This window comes from Alexandromys fortis, unplaced genomic scaffold (genome assembly GCF_014885135.2).
Source record: "Alexandromys fortis isolate MF-2015 unplaced genomic scaffold, M_Fortis_MF-2015_v1.1 scaffold_454, whole genome shotgun sequence".
Taxonomy (NCBI): domain Eukaryota; kingdom Metazoa; phylum Chordata; class Mammalia; order Rodentia; family Cricetidae; genus Alexandromys; species Alexandromys fortis.
Window position 1 is genome coordinate 32003 of NW_026068341.1, and position 20500 is coordinate 52502.

The window sequence follows — 20500 nt, forward strand, 5'->3', positions numbered from 1 at the left end:
TTTTAACTACATCTGTGGGTAAATCCCTCCGGGACAATTTCCACAAATCTCTATCTACACCTCTACCTGCCTTTCCAGTAATAACGACAGAGAAGGTGATTGGTTCCAAAAACCCTAGGATCCTTAAGGAAGATACATGGGAGCCTGTCCGTATAAATGATCTCAAAGAAATTAAACAGGCTGTCACGGCTTTCGGGATGCACTCCTCTTTTGTTAAAGAGATGCTAAAATCTTGGGCCATAATGAGCAGACCAACGCCTTTAGACTGGACCCAGATGACCTCTGCAGTCCTTGAGAGTGGGACGCATTTAAGATGGAAATGCTTATTCAGGCAAGAGGCTAGACTTTTAGAACAGCAAGAAAAGGCGAAGGGAAGTGACATCTCCCTAGATAAAATTCTAGGTGAAGGACTCTTTTCCGATCCTCAGGAACAAGCTAATTTGGATGAAAGCATACTCTCCATATGCACTACAGCAGCCTTAAGGGCTTGGGACAGGGTACAAGACCCAGGACAGAGAATGGAATCATTTGTTACGATTAAACAAGGTCAGAGAGAACCCTTTAGTGATTTTTTACAAAGACTTACTAAGGCTGTACAAATAGGGATACCTGACCCTGACACAAGACGTATAATGATTGAGTCTTTGGCTTATGAAAATGCAAATGTGGAATGCAAAAAGATTTTGGGGCCTTTAAGGTTCAGATCAGCACCCTTGGAAGAATGGGTCTTGCATACACTGGATGTTGATACATTTGATTATGGCACTGAAGCATGGGTAGAGGAAGCAATTTCCAATGGTAAAAGGAGACATCAGAATACCAAATGTTTTAATTGTGGCAAAATGGGTCATATGAGAAGGAATTGTAAACAACGGACCTTCAGAAACAATAATAATGCGTCTTCTAGAAATAACAGAAATAGAAGGACTCAGCCTTCAGGTTTATGTAGAAGATGTGGAAAGGGTAGACATTGGACGAATGAGTGTAGATCTACAAGAGATAGACAAGGAAACCTGATACAGACGGGAAACGTGAGAGGGGGGGCCTCACAGGCCCCCATGGCAAACATGGTCCAGTCATTTCCAGTTTCTGCAGAGAACGTGCCTCGTCAGGACAATTAGGAAACCTCATGCCTACTGTTACAAACGATAATGAGCAGAAAGATGAGTTACGTGTGTTTTGGCAAACTTCTATAAATGATCAAAGACCTAAGCTGAAAGTGTGTGTAAATGGCATTTTTATTACTGGCCTGCTGGACACAGGTGCTGATGTAAGTATCATTACCCCAGAATCTTGGCATCCATATTGGCCTCTTCAGAATGTAAATGTTCAGTTCCTGGGAATTGGAACCCTATCTCGAGTAAGACAGAGCACGAGATGGGTTGAATGTATAGGGCCTGAGGGACAAATAGGGAAATTAAGGCCATATGTAGCCAGTATTGCAATGAATTTATGGGGTCGTGACCTATTACAACAATGGAATACCCAAATTAACATTCCTGCTAATTCTAGAGCCTATATTTCTGAGAATAATATTAAAAGATATTACAAACGGAGAAAACCGGCCATTCGGGCCGTACAAGAACAAACAATTGAAACTCCTTCAGAGATACCAACAGCATTGCCTCTAAAATGGTTGACTGAGAAACCAATATGGACAAAACAATGGCCTCTAGCTGAGGAAAAGTTACAGGCTTTAGAACAGCTGGTACAAGAGCAATTAGATGCTGGACATATAGAGGAATCTACCAGTCCTTGGAATTCTCCTGTATTTGTGGTTAAGAAAAAATCAGGTAAATGGAGAATGGTGACAGATCTCAGAGCTATCAACAAAGTTATTCAACCTATGGGTCCTCTGCAATCTGGAATCCCTTTGCCCTCTTTATTACCAAAAGGATGGCCTCTTATAGTTATTGATTTAAAGGATTGTTTTTTCACCATACCTTTACAAAAAGAAGATAGAGAAAAATTTGCCTTCACGGTGCCTACTTACAACAATTCTCAACCTTCCAAGAGATACCACTGGGCCGTCCTCCCCCAGGGTATGTTAAATAGCCCCTCCTTGTGCCAATATTTTGTGAACCAACCATTGCAAATAGTACGCAAGAAGTTTCCTGAATCTATAATATTCCACTACATGGACGACATCTTGTTATCCGATTCAAACATGGATACCTTGAACAGACTGTTTGAAGAAATAAAGATACTTTTACCTAAATGGGGATTGCAAATTGCTCCTGAGAAGATACAGAAGGGAGATTCTGTTAATTATTTAGGTTATAAAATAGGTTTGCAAAAAATTAAGACACAAAAGGCACAAATTAGGAGAGATCGCTTACGGACTCTTAATGACTTTCAAAGACTGTTAGGAGACATTTCCAGTCTACGACCAACTATTGGGATAACACCTGATCTAATAATTCATCTGAACAAAACCTTGGAAGGTGATAAAGATTTAAACAGTCCCAGAGAATTAACAGCTGAAGCAGAAAAGGAACTGACGATGATTGAGGAAAAATTACAACAGGCACATGTGGACAGGGTGAATCCAGAGCTCGATTGTATTCTCGTCATATTACCATCCAAAATTTCTCCTACAGGAATTTTAATGCAGAGAGATGATATTATCTTGGAATGGATCTTTTTACCACATAAACCAAGTAAAAAACTGAAAACTTATGTGGAAAAAGTCGCCGAGTTAATTATAAAAGGAAAGCTGAGACTTCGTCAATTAGCAGGCATAGACCCAGCAGAAATTATAGTGCCTTTCACTGCTGATGAACTAAAGAAATTATGGGAAGATAATGAACCATGGCAAAGAGCTTGTGCTAGTTTTTTGGGAGATATTAATAACAATTATCCAAAAAGCAAGAGGCTTAACTTCATAAAGAGAACTTCATGGATCCTTCCTCGAATCGTCCGTGATGCTCCAATAACTGGAGCCCGTACATTCTATACTGATGCCAATAAAACAGGGAAGGCAGGTTACAAATCGGAAGACTTGGGTAAGGTGGAACAAAGTCCTTATGATTCTGTCCAGAAGGCAGAATTATATGCCATTCTTATGGTGCTAAGGGATTTTAGAGAACCTATTAATATAGTTACTGATTCGCAATACGCAGAAAGAGTTATTTTACATATTGAAACTGCTGAATTTATACCTGATGATACAGAACTAACCTCATTGTTTATCCAGGTTCAAGATTTGATCAGGAACAGGCTCTGCCCTATGTACATAACACACATCCGATCCCATACGGGTCTGCCAGGTCCTCTAGCACAAGGTAATGCAGACATTGATCAGTTATTGATTGGTAGTGTGCTACAAGCCTCTGAATTTCATAAAAAACATCATGTTAATAGCAAGGGTTTGAAGAAAGAGTTTTCTATTACATGGCAACAGGCTAAGGAGATTGTAAAGAAATGCCCTACTTGCTCTTTCTATAACCAAACGCCACTGCCAGCAGGGGCTAATCCAAAGGGCACCCATAGGAATGAAATCTGGCAGATGGATGTGTTCCACTTTGCAGAATTTGGCAAATTGAAGTATGTTCACCACACCATTGACACTTATTCAGGCTTTCAGTGGGCAACTGCTTTAAGTTCAGAAAAAGCTGATTCAGTAATCACTCATTTATTAGAAGTCATGGCTATCATGGGTATACCTACACAAATAAAGACAGATAATGGTCCTGCTTATGCCTCTAGGAAAATGAAACGATTTTTTGACTATTACAATATCAAGCATATTACAGGTATACCATACAATCCTACAGGTCAAGCAGTCATAAAAAGATCAAATCGAACTATAAAGGATATGTTGAATAAACAGAAAGGAATGGAAAACACTCCCAGAAATAGGTTACATAATGCTTTGTTAACCTTAAATTTTCTTAACGCTAATGAGAAGGGCACAACGGCTGCAGAAAGACATTGGATAATGGTAAAGTCTACTGAACTAAATCAACCAGTTTATTTCAAGGATATGCTGACTTCACAATGGAAGCCAGGAGATATGCTGCTTTGGGGAAGGTGTTTTGCTCTTATCTCCACAGGTGTGGAACAATTATGGATACCGTCAAAACTAATAAAGGTTCGGTATGAAGAAGAAAAGCCATTTGGAAAAGATAAATAACAATTCATTCACAAGGATGGCGAGCATACTGATGGTAAGGAATTCAGGTAGGTTGGGGGCAGGGTTCTTTTTTTTTTTTCTCCACAGGAAAATACTGATCTTCAAAGAATTTAAGGGACCCTGAATATTTAATAACTGATGGATGGAAAATAGTTACGACCCACTAAGACTCAACAGTAACATGAGTAAGTATTGATTATATATATATTTTCTTTTTTCTCTTTGAACGCTTCTTTATAAATATGTAGAGCTGGTTTTGGAGTTGGACTATGGCTCAGTCCCTCTTCAATTCCAAGCCTGTTGATAAGAGATATCTCAGAGTTTCTGTCTCAGATCAGGAGCCATGAAATGGGACAGAATGAGGATAATTATATACTTGATAAACTTTCTTTGCTTTTCCTCATATCTGTGTCTTTCTTTATATGTCAGAATATGTCCTTGTTGTTAATGTTTAAATTTCCCATAACAAGCAACAAATTTCCCTACAGTAATTTTTGAAGTTTCCAGGATGAAGATGGGGCCCCACAACATCAACTCAACCTGGTTTTTATGACGTCATGAATATTTTTTTTCTTTTTCTCTTTTTTACGCGCTAATATGAGACCTGTTTTTTGGTACCAACTGCACAAGACAATTTCGAATGGTGCACATTTTTGACAACACTCTGGCCGGACCTTCTCAAAGTGCTCAGGGACTAGTTATAATTTTCTTAGGTCAAAGGTTAATTTGGGAATTTTACCATCATTTGCTTTCACAGGAGCCCCTAAGGAGAACATCGCCCCCATGTCAGCTTGAAGCAATCTTAGAGGACGACGTCCCCTCTCCCAACAGAGTTTGCCCTCAGGGTTAGGGACATCTTTTAGTGGTTGGTTTGGGGTTGAGGGGATGGGGAGATGTTTTATGGAATTAGGGGTATGTTCGAAAAAAAAAAAGGGGGGGATTAACTGGTTTGATGGGATGATTGGTATTTGTGAGTTACTGTTTTTAGAAAATTGTATTGGTACTGTTTTCTGTATATTGACATATTGAATATTGAATGTGAGTGTTCCTACCTCTATTTTTGTATAAGAATATGCTTATATTGTATTGATACATCTACCATATCACAATGTACATTTCTACCTCTGATACTATTTATGTAATAACATTGTTTACATTTGATATGTAATGACATTGTTTACAGATGAAGATCATTGTCTTCATATATTGCACAGTTGTTTATTGTTTTAGTCTTTAAGTTAGATAGATATTGAGAATTATATAGATTAATAGTCATCTAAGTTTGTCATTTGTAATTAGACTAATCAGGTTCTTTAGATATATAGAGATTATACTCAGTATAGATAGATAATCTTCAACCTCTTTGGAGAGCTGTAGAATATGGCCTTTAATATAACTCAGAGTTTCGTGATAGTGAGACACAATTGCTCCTGGCAACACCGCTCTATTCCCGAGAGAACGTTGAGCACCAAAGACACTCCACTGGGAGCTTGTCTTCTTGGCAGAACTGGCCTTTGGGTTAAGAAAAGCCCATACCTCAACCACTGACAAAGATACAGAGCGTGCATCAATGGATACAACAGGACTGTCATATCCTGCCAAGACAGGGTAAGATAGTTTTGAAAAGTTCCTTGCCTTTAATAATGGTATGTCAGTTATGTTAGGCCTTAGCCAAAGTTGGTTGACTCAACATTGCGAACGAGAATTTGGGTGATTGCCCAGGTAATCTGTTGTCTCTGTCATTTATGGCACATTTTGGATATCTCTCATTTGTTAAGTAATATTTATTCCCTTCTCAGATCTTCGACAGAGTTGAAGATTGTATAATTGTAATTACTCTCTACATTATTTAGACTCCTTGAGATAGAATGTCTGGTAAAACTTTTGTTCTCAATATTGTTTGTTATATCTATTATTTGTTATTATTGTTTATAGTTGTCTTTGGTTTAGTTCTGTCTTATTTAGACAAAAAGAGGGAGATGTAGGGATAAGCCCTCCCCTTGGGGGCAGGCTGCCCTCGGGCAAATGTTTACTGATAAATTGGGCGCGCAGAAGCTGCGCGTCCCTTCCTGCTTTGGGTACTCGCTGGAACCTTGGTTTCGTGAGTCTGGTTTTGTCATTAAACTTGTTCAAATACCTATTACTATTGGTCTTCATTAATCCAAACCGCCACACTAAACCTCTAGACTAACATAGGGAAGCTCTCAAACTGGTAAAACAAACAAACCGGCTGCGGGAGCCACGGCACAGTGCTGCTCTTCCTTACTTACTCAGCCTATCTTCCTACAATTCCCAGGACCACCACTGAGGGGTGGCACAACCCTCTGTGAGCTGAGGTGCTGGACATCAGTAGTAAGACAGATCACAGGAAAAGACCACAGACTTTCCCACAGGCCAGTCTGATGGTGGCATTTTCTCAATAGAAGAAAGATTCCTCTTCCCAAACGACTCTTGCTTATGTCAAGTTGGCACAAACTTAGCTAGGACAGAGCTTTCCTCTTACAGTATTTCCACTAGAGAGCAGGAGTAGAGTATCTGTGGATGGAATTCAAAATAATGAAATGAGTTTAAGAACAGAGATACCAGGTTACATAGAAATTGTGAAATGTCTAGCTCCATGTTTAGTTTTCAAAGATTTGTACCTATGAACTTGTAGAAACATCTTCCTGGATGTATGGATGTGTGTGCTTTTTCTTTTACCTCCTATTAAGATGATGGGCTATTAATTTCAGGAATGGGACTGTGTGGCCTCAAGACCTTACACTTATCAGTGGCTGCTCATCCAAATACAACATAGCTAAGGAGGCTGTTTTATCTACCTAAATAAAGGCTAACATTTTAGAAACTTTTTTTGACCATGTTGGGCTATGCTGGGCTTAATGTCACTCATGGATAGTTATTCTCATTCATAATAAAATGTATTAAGCAGAAGATAAGAGAGATTTTATAGATTTTTTGGCAATTTCATATATTGTATGAGTGTCATAATTAAACCCAAACCCAACTTCTACTTTCAAGCCTTTTTTCAAAGCACGCCTGCTTTGTGTCCTCTTTATTTTCCCTAAAACAGTTTTAAGCATTTAGTTATATATTGCCCATGTACTTTTGGATATGTGGCCATTGGCTGTAGAATGACCCACAAACTGGAGATAGTATCCTCAAAGCAGACTGAATTTCACTATTGGGCAGATAGGAATTGTCCATAAACCATCACATGTGGATGAGACTTTTTGTTCAAGTCCACTCCCCATGCTGCTTTATCCATTTTGTCACAGCTACTGAGAGTTCATATTTGCAGCTGCTGTTTTGAATAGAAAATATTGTTTCATTGGAGTCAGCCTTTTCCTTCCTCTCTAATACTCTTTCTGCAATCTTCTCTGCGAGTGTCCTTGAGCCACAGGAAGAACAACTATGATTTAATGACATACCATGTGGGACTATGCACTCCATAGCCATTTATTCTCCTCACATTGACCAGATATAGATCTGTGTGAAATCACTATCTACTGCCAAAGAAGCATGGTGTAGGAGGTCCTTCTGTATATCCATTGCTTTCATTGGCTGAATAAAGAAACTGCCTTGGCCTTTTGATATGGCTGCCCTTGTGTGGGCAGAGTAGACAGAACAAAATGCTGGGAAGAATGGAAGTGTGGCAAACACCATGAATCTCCGGCTTGAGATGAAAGTAGGTTAGAATCTTTCCCAGAAAGCCACGACCTTGTGGTGATACACAGATTTAATAGAAATGGGTTAATCAAGATGTGAGAGTTAGTCAATAAGAGGTTGGAGCTAATGGGCCAGGCAGTGGTTTAATTAATACAATTTCTATGTGGTTATTTCGAGGGTTAAGCTAGCCAGGTGTGAGGACGCAGCCCGCTCCTCCATACAACAGAAGTGACTTTGATGAGGACTGAGAATTGGGCTAATCTATATAATCCATATCATAATTCACTAGGATTTGGCTTGGTACTATGCACACATAGTGAAAAATAGTGATTTTTTTTTTTTGCTCAAGACCTCAGCCCTTCTAGCTAGAGATTATTGGCTCTGATAATGGTGCCAGATGTGTGTTCCATCTTGGAGACTGGTCCTTAATACATTCAGAACATGGTTGGCAACCTATGGCATTTGTGCCACAATTGCACCACTGGGCAGATCTTGACAGAACTTTTATTATCATAGCTCGCAGGGTTGCAGTGAGATGAGATTGATGATGGCTCTTATTCTCCAGTAGTGTACATAGCAAAGATGGAAGGAAAGTTCCAGGCTTTTACCAGGTTGACTTCTCCATTTCTGAGTCAAACGTATGTTATCTCAAATAATAGGAGCTCAGTGCCAAATTCTGGAGGGTAACCAAAATCGTTGTCAACAGCCTGTTAGGAATATATGGGATCCATTGGTCAAAGCTCACACAGATTATCTGATTTTTTATTTCTCTTTCTTTTCTTTCCTTGTTTTGTTTTTATATTTTTGAGAGGTGGTTTCTTGTGTAACAGCTCTGGCTGTCCTGGAACTCCCTCTGTAGACAAGGCTGGTCTCAAACTTTCAGAGATCTGCCTGCCATTGTTCCCCAAGTGCTGGGAATAAAGGTGTGTGCCACCACCACCCAGATGAGTATTACATTTCTAGCACTATACCTATTGAGTCTAATGTGAGACTCATCACCGGTTAGTGGGTTACTTCAGTTATACTCTTTTTATATATGTATGTGTATATGTTTAGGCAGCCACTAATATAGTTGTCTTCCAAATGGTTTTTCAAAAAAAAAATCGAATGTTAGTTATCCTCCCAGTATTCACTCCTCATTGCTGTTTTCTCACTCCCACATCATTTAATATTTTTTTCCCATCATCCCTTACTAATTTTCTGACTTCTATGCCTTTTCCAAGGGAAACACACTTATCTAGAGCTTTGAGTACCTGACTTAGTGTTAGTTCCAAGACTCAGGATCTCACTTGAACAGTGAGATTAGGTCATTTAAGGGTAAAGACAGAACAGACAAGTGACCAGGTAGATAAGATATTGGGTGAAATTTCACACATCTTCTACAGTGTGCCCTATCTGTTCACTTTTAAGTTATTTGATGTGTGCAGCTTATTTAAGCAAATATTGTAGTACCATGTTGGGAAATCATCAAACTACTGAAGTAATGACCTCCTTTCTTCCTCAGATTCAAAGAAAACACTTAGAAAAGGATGTTGTTTGATAAACTGGCTTTTTCGGCGGGGCCCTGACTATGTCCGTCTGGACACACCATCCCCAAGCACTGGGCAGCCTTTTGAAAGGACCCTCATGGATGTTTGTGAAGATGGTGAGCAGTCTGCTCCAGTTCTGGTAAGCATGATATTTTGTCTTCTGTGGCCACACTATTTCTTCAGAATCGAGCACTTTCAAATCCTTTTTCTAATTGGAGATATCTTTTTCATTGCTCCTACTCCATCCCTCTTTAACTTGTATATCTCATTTCCTCATTTTCATTTCCCCCTCTCTTCTTCCCCCCACCCCCAATTTACCCATGAGATCTCATCTAATTCCTCTTCCCAGGGTGACCCACGCAACCCTCTTAGGGTCCACCTTGTTACATAACATCTCTGTGGCTGAGGAGTGTAGCCTGGTTATCCTTTGCTTTACATCTAATATTCACTTATGTGTGAGAACATACCACATTTGTATTTCTGGGTCTGGGTAACCTTACTCAGGATGACTTTTTCTAGTCCCATCCATTTGCCTGCATATTTCATGATGTGATTGTTAGCTTTGGCTGAGTTATTTCCATTATGTAGAAGTACCACATTTTCTTTATTCTTCAGCTGATAGGCATGTAGGTTGTTTCCAGGTCTGGATCTTACAAATAATGTTGGTATAAACATAGTTAAGCAAGTGTCTCTGTTGTATAATTGTGCTTCCTTTGATTATATGCCCAAGAATAGTATTTCTGGGTTTTGAGGTAGATTGATTCACAATTTTCTGAGAAACCACCATACTGGTTTCTAAACTGGCTGCACTCCCACTGGAAGTGGAAGAGTGTTCCCCTTACTTTCTCCATATCCTCTCCAACATAGGCTGTCATTAGTCTTTTGATCTAAGCCATTTTGACAGGTAAAAGATGGCATCTCAGAGTCATTTTAATTTGTAATTTCCTGATAGATAAAGATGTTAAACAACTCCTTAAGTGTATCTTTACAATTCAGGATTCTTCTGTTGAGAATTCTCTGTTTAAATCTGTACCCCATTTTTAATGGGATTATTTGGTATTTTGATGTCTACTTTCTTGAATTCTTTTTATATTTTGAATATCAGTCCTCTGTCAGATATGGGGTTGGTGAAGATCTTTTTCCCATTCTATAGGCTGCTGTTGTCTTATTGACAGTGTCCTTTGCATAACAGAAACTTTCAGTTTTAGGAGGTTCCATTTATCTATTGCTGATCTCAGTGTCTGTGCTACTGGTGTTATATTCAGGAAGTGGTCTCCTATGACAATGCATTGAAGACTACTTCCCACATTATCTTCTGTCAGCTTCAGTGTAGTTGGATTCATGTTGAGGTCTTTGATCCATTTGGACTTGAGTTTTGTGCAGGGTAATAGATAGGGATCTATTTGCATTCTTCTACATACTGACATTGTTATGCCAGAACCATTTGTTGAAGATGCTTTCTTTTCTCTGTTGTATATTTTTGGCATCTTTGTAAAAAAACAAACAAAAAAAAAACCCAAAAAAAACAAAGAGATGTTTATAGGAGTGTGGATTTATATCAGGGTCTTCAATTCCATTCCATTGATCCACATGTCTGCTGTTAGGCCAATACCAAACTTTTCTTATTACTATAGCTCTATAGTAGAGGTTGAAGTCAGGGATGGTGATACTTTCAGAAGTTCTTTTCTTGTACAGGATTATTTTAGCTATCCTGGGTGTTTTGTTTTTCCATATAAAATTGAGTATTGTTCTTTTGAGGTCTGCGAAGAATTGTGTTGGGATTTTTTTTATGGGGATTGCATTCAATCTGTAGATTACTATGTTAATACTACAGATTCGTGAGCATGGGAGATGTTTCCATTTTCTGATATCTTCCCCTATTCTTTCTTCAAAGTCTTAAAATACTTTTCATATAGGTCCTTCACATGTTTGGTTAGAGTTATCCCATAATATTTTGTATTATTTATAATATATTATTTATATTATATTATCTATTGTAAAAGGTGTTGATTCTCTGATTTCTTCCACAGTCCATTTATCATTTGTATATAGGGGGCTACTGAGTTTTTTAGTTAATCTTGTACCCAGTCACATTACTAAAAGTGTTTTGTAGCTGTAGGAGTTTTCTGGTAGAATTTTTTGGTCATTTATGTATAGTACCATATCACCTACAAATAGTGAAAGTTTGACTTCTTCCTTTTCCATTTTTATCCCTGCCTTATTGCTCTAGCTAGAACCTCGAGTACTTTATTGAATAGATATGGAGAGAGGAGACAACCTTGTCTCATTCCTAATTTTAATAGAATCACTTTGTGTTTCTGTTTAATTTGATGTTAACTGTCAGCTTGATGTATATTGCCTTTATTATATTTAGATATATTCTTAGTTCCATGTTCTCCCCGAACTTTTATTGTAAGAGATGTTGCATTTTCTCCAAGGCTTTTCCAGCAGCTAGTAAGATGATCACTGTGTTTTTTGCCTTTCAGTTTGTTTATATGGTGGATTACGTTGACTAATTTTTATGCTGAACCATCCCCGAATCTCTGACATGAAGCCTACTTGATCATGGTAGATGATTTTTTGATGTGTTCTTGAATTTGGTTTGCCAGTATTTTTCTTTCTTTTTTTTTCAAGACAAGGTTTCCCTGTAGCTTTGGTGCCTGTCCTGGAACTAGCTCTTATAGACTAGGCTGGCCTCAGACTCACAGAGATCCGCTTGCCTCTGCTTTCTGAGTGCTGGGATTAAAGGCATGCACCACCCCCACCTGGCTTGCCAGTATTTTTCAATTGTTTTTTATTGAACTATATATTGTTTCCACTCCCCTCCCTCTCCCCTTCCCTCCTATCCTCTCCCATGGTTCCCATACTCCCAATTTACTCAGGATATCGTATCTTTTTCTAATTCCTATGTACATTAGATCCATGTATGTCTCTCTTAGGGTCCTCTTTGCTGTTTAGGTTCTCTGGGATTGTGAATTGTAGGCTGATTTTTCTTTGCTTTATGTCTAAAAGAAAGTTATGAGTCAGTACATGTGATAATTGTCTTTCTGGGTCTGGGTTATCTCACTTAATATGATGTTTTCAAGATCCATCCATTTGCCTGCAAGTTTCAAGATGTCATAATTATTTTTCTGCTGTGTAGTACTCCATTGTGTAAATGTACCACATTTTCATTATCCATTCTTTGGTTGAGGGGCATTTAGGTTGTTTCCAGGTTCTGACTATGACAAATAATGCTGCTATAAATATAGTTGAGCATGTGTCCTTGTGGTATGATTGAGCATCCTTTGTGTATATACCCAAAAGTGGTATTGTTGGATCTTGAGGTAGATTGTTTCCTAATTTTCTGAGAAATCGCTATACTGATATCCAAAGTGGCTTTACCAATTTGCATTCCCATCAGCAGCTGTGTTCCCTGTACCCTACATCCTCTCCAGCATAAGTTGTCATCAGTGTTTTTGATCTTGACCATTCCTACAGGTGTAAGATGAAATCTGGTTTGCCAGTATTTTATTGAGTAATTTTGCATCAGTGTTCATGAGGGAGATTGGTCTATATTTCTCTTTCTTTGTTGCATCTTTATGTGCTTTGGGTATGAGGGTAACTGTGGCCTCATAAAAAGAGTTTGGCAATATTTCTTCTGTTTCTATTGTGAGGAACAATTTGAGGAGTGTTGGTATTGGCTTTTCTTTGAAATTCTGGTAGAATTCTGCACTTAAACCACCTGAACTTGGGTTTTCTTTTATGGTTAGGAAAGTTTCCTTATGGGCTTATAGGTCTATTTAAATTGTTTATCTAGTTTTGGTTTAATTTTAATTTTGGTATCAAGATAGTTGTTCATTTCTTTTAGATTTTCCCATTTTGCGGAGTACAGGTTTTTGAAGTATGACTTAATGACTATCTTTATTTCATCAGTTTGTTGTTATGTTCCCCTTTTAATTTCTGATTTTTTATTTAGATATTCCCCACCTGCCTTTTGTTTAGTTCAGATAAGGGTTTGTTAAAGAGTCTGCTTGTTCATTCCTGGCTGCTTAGCCCCAAAATAATCCCATAGAAACTGTATTAATTAAATCACTGCTTGTCCCATTGCTCTAGCTTCTTTTTGGCTCTAACTCTTACATATTAATTTAACCGATTTCTATTAATCTGTGTATTGCCACATGGTAGTGGCTTACCAGCAAAGTTTCAGCATGTATTTCTCCAACAACATCTCCATGGCATCTCCCTGACTCTTCCTTCTTTCTCTCATCATTCACTTTAGTTTACCCCACCTAGCTCTCTTCTTTTGCCTTATAACAGGCCATGACAGTTTCTTTATTCATTAACTAATAAAAGCAGCACATAAACAGAAGAACATCTCACACCATTTCTCCTTTTCTGTTTAAATAAAAAGCAAGGCTTTAACTTTAACACAGTAAAATTACAATAACAAGACAGCTATTAAGCAAGAATTACAGTTGCAATATTTATATCTACTTTATCTTTTATCATACTAAGGAAAACTATAACTTTAAATTCTTCAACTCCATCAAAGACTCCAGAAGGATATGATGCTACCTAAGTAAACAAAGTACATTGTAAGAAACTTGCAAAAATCTAGAATTTGTGAGATATCTCACTGCCTGGATTGTCACACAAAGTTTTTATGTACCATTTGAGTATCTATCTTCAGCCCATTGGCCCATAGTATCCAGCAAACTTTTCCATGAAGCAGGAAATTTCAAAGACAGTTCTGCCTATATTGGCAATTCATTGGTCACTTTTTTCTGTGTTCTGAAGAACATCTAGCACACTCTTTCATGTAGCAGGAATCCCAAAGGACCATCTCACCTTTAGACAAGTCCAGCAGTCATTTCTCTGTGGGTCCTGTATGTCCAGTTAAGCAGTTCAGACAAGAGCAGTTTCTTGCCCAAATGGATAGCAAACTCCATAAGGAGCCTCTTTGATGCCCATCATTCTCTTGAAGTAGCTTGGTGCTGCCAGGAGACATGTGTCTTACTGTCATGAAAAGTCTTAAGTTATTAAATATTTTAAATGTCATATTCTGAAGGTCTCTGAAAGGTTTCAGGAACACTTATTTAAGTAAAATATATCTCTATACATTTAGAAAATCCAACTAACATGACTGCAATTTTGGCTATTATAGATGATTATCTATTAACTTATATTTCTCAATTATGCATTACAATTTTAAATGAAATACACAATCACAACACCATAATCAAGAACAGAAATATACATATAACAAGATTGATCTTACATTTGTATCAATAAACCAAGATCTGTACAAATGTATATTATTCATATCTATATCACATCCCTTTTTAAATGTAAACAAACATTTATAGACAATATTTGGGAATATGGGCATAGTTTCTCTAAATTGCTTCCTGCTGTTTATTGGTCAAAGTAATTTTTTGAGGGGCGTTCAAGGCACCCCTTTCAGGGGTTCTTGTTACATCAAAACATATTGGTCTGGAAACAATCCACAGGTTCTCATCTTCAGTGGAAACAAAAGAAGAACCTCTTTTCCAAAGCAACAACGGTTTGTCTATCTTGTTGATTTTTCTCAAAGAACCAACTCTTAGTTTCATTGATTCTTTATATTGTTATCTTTGTTTCAATTTTGTTTATTTCAACCTGAGTTTTATTAGTTTCTGCCATCTTTTTTACCCGGGTGACTTTATTTTCTTCTAGAACTTTTAGGTGTGTTGTCAAGTCATTCATGTGAGACTTTTTTTTTTTCTAAATTTTTTTATGTGGAACCTTGGTGCTATGAAGTTCCCTCTTAGCACTGCTTTCATTGTATTCCATAAGTTTGGGTATGTTGTGGATTCATTTTCATTGAATTCTATGAAGTCTTTAATATCTTCCTTAATCTTTTCTTTTACCCGGTGGTAGTTCATTTGAGAGTTGTTCATATTTCATTTTTTTAAGGTTTTCTGTAGTTTGTGTTTTGTTGAAATAGAATTCTCCTTCTTCTATTTCTATTATTCTTAGGTTTGATATTTTCATGTTGTCCCAGATTTCCTGGATGTTTTGTGTTAGGAATTTAATATTTTCTTTGATTGATGAATCTATTTCTTCTATCATATCTTTGATGCCTAAAAATCTCTCTTTCATCTTTTGTATTCTGTTGGTGATACTTGTAGTTCCTGTTTGATTCCCCAGATTTTTGATTTCCAGAATTCCCTTGGTTTGTGTTTTTTTTTTATTGTTTCTACTTCAATTCTCAAGTCTTGAACTGCTTTCTTCACCTGTTTGATTGATGTCTCTTGGTTTTCTTTGCTTTCTTTAAATGATTTATTGATTTCTTCCAATTTTTCATTTGTCTTTTCCTCAACTTCTTTAAGGGAAATTTTCATTTCCTCTTTAAGGGTCTCTATCATCTATTGACTGAGGTTTCTGTCCTGCTCAGTTCCCACAGTCGTTAGTCCCAAAGAAATCACACAGAGGTCTACATTAGTTATAAACTGATTGGCCTAGCATATCAGACTTCTTATTAACTATTATAACTTATATTAACCCATTATTCTTGTCTATGTTAGCCACGTGGCTTGGTACCTTATTTGGCGAGGCATTCACATTTTGCTTCTTCTGTGTCTGGGTCATGACTGCAGACTGCCCTTCCCTCTTCCCAGCATTCTTGTTGCCCCACCTCTCCTTCCTGCCTGGCTATTGGCCAATCAGCATTTCTTTAAAATAGAAGTGATAGGGTACAAACCATTGTCCCACAGTACTTTCCCCCCTTTTTAAAATAAGAACTCTGAATTGAATCTCTTGTTTTAGCTCTTCTACTGACCATTATCCATAACAGCTTGTAACCAACATTCTAAACAAAGGTAAACATCCTTAATCCATTTTTATTTTGGAATGTGGGCATTGTTTTCTAGGCTACTTTCTGCTGAGGGGGCACTGATAATCTTATGGGAACCTAAAGAAAATTTAGAATTATGGTCAAGTCCTGACTGGAAAATTCTGTGAGGCTTGATCATCTCAGCCAGCAGTCTTGAAACTGTTTTGAATGCATATCTCAGAGGAAACTCCAATAGAGGTCCTCTGGAATGTTGGATCATCTAGACCATCTGCTCCTATTGAAGTAACTTCAGGGGGTCTTCCTTGATCAAACATGGTTTTTCTTAACCTGGAATAAATCCACAGCCTCTTAATTCCTGTAGAAACAAAAGGAAAATTACTTCTCCAAAGTAACATACCTTTTGACTTCAATTTGGAAGTCAAGGTATTTTCAGAAAACCTATCTTGGATTAATTCAGATACATTTATAAACAAATATCTTTTAGAAGCTGTTGCTCCTTCCTCAGCCTTCAAACAATTCAAAGAGATCATAACATAAAGTATCTAGACTCTCTGTGTAATTTTCATCGTTCTGTTGCTTATTTTAGCATCTATTTCATTTTAGTTTTTGGCTTTTTGAGACAGGGATTCTCTGCATATCTTTGGTTGTCCTGTAACTCACTCTGTAAACCAGGCTGTCGTGGAACTCACAGAGATCTGCCTGCCTCTTCTTCCCAAGTGCTAGGATTAAAGGTGTGTGCCACCACACCTTGAATTAACAGAGATCTGTCTGACTCTGCCTCCCAAGTGTTGGGATTAAAGGTGTGTGCCACAATACCCAACTATTCTTCTTCTTTCTTTATTTTAAGGATTTTATCCTTTTTTCTCCCAAGCCTACATATATTTTTAAACACACTGTAAACCATTTATAGGTTTTATTATTCTGAATCTATCTTTACTCTATATCTCTCTTTTTCTGACCATATGAGTCTTTAGTTTGCTAACTGATATGTCTAGGATTAAAGCCATGGCTTTGATGGCTGGATACAGCCTATTCTTTAGCTGTTTTCTGAGAGTCTAGATTTATGGCAGAGGTACTGGCTGGATCCATGTTTATTGCCACAACTCTATGGCCTTTCAAGGTTCCTGCCACCAAAAAGTATGCAATCATCTTTTCATCAACACCCTTTAAGTGTTTTGTGGCAGGACCTCTTAAAAGATCTGCAAGGTTTTACAACTAAAGATGAGTCAGGAATCCTCTCTTAAATGAGAACCCTCCCCTGTAGCAATCAGAGCCCACCTGAGAATATGCTACTATCAACAAGTCATACTTAAATCTATTATTTTTTTTTCTAGAATTACTTGCCAAGATCTCTCAGGCTTTAAATGGACTTGGTCAGCCCCAATTTGGCATGCTATTCTGTTGTCTGAGGTTTTTGTCCTGCCTGGTTCCTGCAGTCATTAAGTCTCAAGGAAATCATACAGAGGTCTACATTAGTTATAAACTGATGGGCCTAGTAGATCAGACTTCTTATTAAATCTTATAACTTATATTACGACATTATTCTTGTCTATGTTAGCCACATGGCTCAGTACCTTATTCTGCAAGGCCCTCACATATTGCTTCCTCTGTGGCTGGGTCATGTCTGCAGACTGCTCTTACCTCTTCCCAGCATTCTCATTGCCCCATCTCTCCTTCCTGCCTGGCTATTGGCCAATCGGTGTTTATTTAAAATATAAGTGACAGGGTACAGACCATTGTCCCACAACAGTCATCTTCAAAAAGTAATTTTTATGCTCATTTCCTTGTGTTTCAGTTGCATGGTATTTTTAGGTCTTACTGTTGTAGGATCACTGGGCTCTGGTGGTGCCATATTACTCTTTCAATTGTTGAATGTACCCATCATTTCTTCTAACTGGTGTGGCTTGTGTCTGTTCCTGTTCTTCTAACTCTTGTGGTTTGCACCTGGACCTGTATAGTCTGCTGCTTTTCCAACTGATGTGGTTTGTGTCTGTGTCTTTATAGTCTTCTGGGGTTGTGGGGGGGGGAGGGTTGCTCATTTGGAGATGTTCAAGTACATGGGGCTTGACAGCCAGGTGTGTCTTGGAGGGACAGAGCCCAGTGAGTTTTGGGGGTGAGGGCAAAGTCTAGAAACAGATCTTTCACGTTCTTGCAGGCTGGTGGTGACTGCAACAGAGGAGTGAAGTTCCACCTGAAGTGGGGGCAGGGTCCAGCTGGTACTGGGATGGGAGCAAGTGGGAGGGGCACAGGATGTACCTTGGGATTTAGGTAGGATCTGGACTTTGGAGCAGTCCAGCTGAGAAGCCAGTCACTCACCCGTTTTTCCAACTGGTGTAGGTTGAGCCTGTGCCTATATAGTCTGCTTGGATTGGGGGACAGCTGGCTATGGGGAGGATATTCAGGTGTATGGGGTTCGGTAGCAGAGTGTGTCTTGGAGGAACAGAGTCCAGTGGGTGGTGGGGGTTGGGGCATAACCTGGAGGCAGTTCTCTCACCTGCTTGTATTCTGATGGGGACTGCATCAGAACTGCAGAGAGTGCTCATTCTTATAATGTAAAATACTTGTCATGCTTTCCTTTGCATTTTAAGTGATTCAATATGAATTTTTTTCATGTTGCATTAATCCTTTAATCTCAACTAAATATTTCAAAAATTTGTCCCATATTTTGGGCTGTTTTAATTCAAAGAAGCTATCAAATTATCATTGAAATCATTTATTGAATATCCAACATCTCTCCAAGCACTGTATTTCATGTAAGGAAGCTCATGCTTTGTCAGAACAAGTTTATCATATTAGGTACAAGATTATACTAGGAAAGCTTCAAATGTTTTATAAAATTTATCAATAGCCACATTTGCCTAGTCTTACATTTGAGAATTAATAAAAAAACTTTGGTAAGGTTTGTGTAGTACTCAAGGTTACAGAGTGAATCAGTGGCAGTATAGATTATATTCACTGTGGTTTTGTAAGTCTGACAGCATCTTTGTAAACTGAGAACTATAAGTACTAAGACAGAACAGAGAAAAATGGAAGAATGATTCAAATACGTGTCATCACTAAAACATCCATAAATCCATATAGTTGCTAATCAAATGATAGAAGGATCATTTTATAACTAGATTTTCAATTAAACTGAAAATGTAATCTGTGCGTGTGTATGACCAATATGCCCAGTTGAATCCTGTGTGAGGTGCTCACTGTACTCAAGTTCATGTCTTATCTTTTTACCTCCTAGTGGCCCATGGGATGACATAAGATGGCAGAGTGCTTTGAAAAGGATGAAAGAACTAGAATCTTTGAGGAAAAAGTACTTGGTTAAAATATCAAACATTCTCAAGAGCAAAGCCCTGTGCCAGTATTTATTGTGTTGCTATTTTCAAAATATTCTGTCATTCTACCTGCTCCTCTTGAATAAGATGAAATATCCAACAGTTAGTCTTTCTAAATGGTTGAAATCAGATATACTGCACAATGAATTTCTGAAATAATACACTAAGGGAAGTAAAATTTTCTTTGAAGTCAGCAGTTAGCATCATAATACCTAGGGATTTTCAGCTAACTACCAGTTTATAATTCACAATCTAGAATGGAGGTGAGATTCAGAACTTATAGTCACACATCTTTAGTTTTTACATCTTCATATTCCTGACATTTCTTTGCTTTATGGATTTGTCTCATTGTTTTAGAAAGTCTTTAGAAACTATTTCAGTAAGAACTGAAGTAAGTCTAGTGTCTGAGAGGATAGTGTACTAAATAACATGTTTTTTAATTCATCAGTGACTATTGAGCAATCTTTCTACCCAAGACTGTTAAGTACCACAGTGTTCTTCACAAGGGACAACTTCAGCAGGATGTCAGAGGCCCCATCTGGATCCACCCATGCACCTAGCTCTCCATATTTTTTCATTAGAGACCAGAATCCCTGTAACCACATATTACTTCTTCATTTATTATTACAGTATTCTTCTGATAACTCTTTTTCAAAGTGCTGATGGGATTTGTTACAACTTGGTTTAAATCTGTCTGTACAGAAATAAGAGAATTCTTCAACAAAAGAATCAAAAAACCAAACATAAACTAAGAAAGCATCTGAGTTGATGCCTTCTTCTATTTACAATAGAGAAAATCTATCTCCAAAATATCTTCTCAACAGTTTTAAGCTCCTACTTTAAGCTCCTACTCTAAGGCTACCCACCCAGAGCAGTGAGCCTCAAGGTCCCCAGTAAGAGAGCCCGGCACCCTCAGCCTGGGCTCCAGGGGCTCCTGTGTTCTCCTGGATCCTGCACTGCCTGCCCCGTCCTTCCTTCTGTCCCTGGATCACTGGGCTACCAGGCGGCCCTGTTTAGGTGCTGA